This window comes from Dipteris shenzhenensis, chromosome 33, assembly GCF_047967505.1.
Source record: "Dipteris shenzhenensis isolate YYH24624 ecotype China chromosome 33, Dip_SZ_1.0, whole genome shotgun sequence".
NCBI classification, from domain to species: domain Eukaryota; kingdom Viridiplantae; phylum Streptophyta; class Polypodiopsida; order Gleicheniales; family Dipteridaceae; genus Dipteris; species Dipteris shenzhenensis.
This window is the reverse complement of record NC_141628.1, coordinates 24295647-24298264: the sequence shown is the minus strand read 5'-3', so window position 1 is coordinate 24298264 and position 2618 is coordinate 24295647.

Below are 2618 nucleotides of genomic sequence, written 5' to 3'. Positions count from 1 at the left end.
AGCATCAACAAGAGTCCCCTAGGACTTGTCCACTGGACTCCCCAATCTGCCTGGGACAAGTCCACTAGCCACCTTGCCATCAACCAATGAGCTACTTAAGTGATGTACTAATAACTAATGGAAAATCTAAACAGACTTGTTTGACACATCCAAAGGTCAACCTACCTTACCAACCAAATCACAAACCAAATGCACTCCCTAAAAATCAATAAGTACAATATGCAAAGAGAAAGGGGCTACTTGCGCAAATAAGGTTTTACAATAAACAACATTCAACCAACTTTACAAAGATAAAAATCCACAAATAGATAGAGCAAGAACTCACACAACTCTAAAGCTTAAAGACCAAGCACAAAAAGTACCATAGTATAACATCGAAGCCGCCTTGAGAACACCAAGAGCCCAAATCCTATGGCATATGCACAAAGTTTAAACTATACATACATACCTAGCACAAATCACCCTTGAGACAAAGCACAACCAATGCACAACATAAACCCAATCATTGCTCATTACCACACACAGTGAGAGCACTAGAGTAAAAAAACAAAAAGTTGGTGAAAACAAAATAGACCGCTTAACAGGAAAAAGATCAAGTACGTGATAGAAGAATTGAAGTCCTTGAGAAAGTATATGATGGCCCACATACTATGTTGAGGACCCCCGCATTTATTCACCTTGAGGTGGGAGAGATCTTGGACCACCATACCTAATGTAGTATTGATATTTGATAAAGAGGGGATGGATATCCTTATCATGGTTGATTTAATGGGAACCCTTGGATTTATTTGCCATGTGGTGGAAGATAACTTGAACCACCATGCCTGATATACTTATTGGGGAGTTGGAGAGATCTGCCATGAAAAATGGGTAATTTAGTGAGTTTCATTTATATATTACACATGGTCCCTCTAGAGAAGATGAGACTTAGACTATACCCATAAATGTTGAGAAGGAATATATGTATTCATCAATCAATCATAGAGTGGGGACAAAATGGTATGCAGGTAATAAGGTCACCCAATCCATTGTCATGGAGCTCACATCAATCTTCTTAAGCTCATACAACGTTAACTCTTGTTCAATTCCAAGGTAGTCTTACATACCACATTCCTTAGCTCTATATACTTTGTAGTAAGAGTGAATGCCCTTTGGTATAACAAGGAATCTGATTAAAAATAGTGGTGATTGTAAGGCAATGTCAAGGATGTAAGCTCAATGGATCAAGGATGGGCTGAAAAGCTATGACACAAGTTAACCACATTCAAGACAAGGGAGTATTTTCCAAGTGGCCACAACCAACTATTCTTGTTAATAATTCAAGAATAATAATCTTAGGACTACTCTTCAAGGCCTTGTGGTTGACTAATGCACCCATGAGTTTATTTTTATTGTTTCCACTTGTCTATTCATAGTTAATCCATCATCACCCAATTGCTATGTAGTAATTCACTCTATGACCATGTTGGTCCCTCAAGAACCAGTATGTCAATTCATAAATGAATTCAAGCTTTCAAAGATCTATATCTTTTCTTCTAAAATCGTTCAAAATAAGATAGTATAGTCCCTCAAATATGGTTACATACAAAAATCTTTATTTAAACTAGTATTGAATACCCAAGTTAGTAAAACTAAAGATCATACTAAAATAATAAACTAAGAGAGGAGTCCATTAGTATAAAATGATCCTAAGGCTTAGCTAAGTAGTCTATGTCCAATACACACTAATTTATTTAATATATCTCTATACACTTGTGCACAAACAACGTGCACATGCACTCGCATGAGCACACTATACATGCTGTGTGGCAATTTTTTTCGAACTAGTGACCTTAATGCAACACACGCACACGCACGCACACTTGTGTGCACACTTTTTATATGTTTAACGATACAAACATGTGTACACGCATACATAAATACATACATAAGTGTCTCATATGTGTGTGTGTGTGTATATATATATATATATATATAGAGAGAGAGAGAGGGAGAGAGAGAGAGATGCATGTACACACACACACACACACAAAAGCCAGCTTATTTTGTTGAGTCTCGTCAACTCAAACCAGCTCATTTTGTCGAGTCTTGTCCATGTCTATCGTTTCTATTCCTCCAATGTGGCCTGCATAGGAAACTTGTATCTCTACCTTTCTCAACACACGTGTTTTCTCGAGTCTTGTCAACTTAAACCAGCTTATTTTGTCGAGTCTCATCTATATCTACAGTTTCTATTCCTTCGTTGTAGCCTCATAGGAAACTCGTACCTGTAACTTTCTCAACACATGTGACCCCTACCACACTCAACATACATCTCACATGCACACTCACACTTTCCCAGATAGTTCACAAGACCCTCCGGGTCACATGTGTTGAGAAAGGTAGAGATACGAGTTTCCTATGCAGGCTACACCAGAGGAATAGAAACAAGAGACATAAAAACTAGTTTGAGTTTCCGGCACCAAGACCCTTGATGGGTTGCTGACATGGCTCATGATTTAGAACCTTATAATGGGAGTGGGATAGCTTTTTCGCTTCAACTACTTTTGGAAAGAAATACCAAAAAACCTCTCTCAAACCACAAACTTAGGGGAACATACTGATGATGTCAGCTTCAA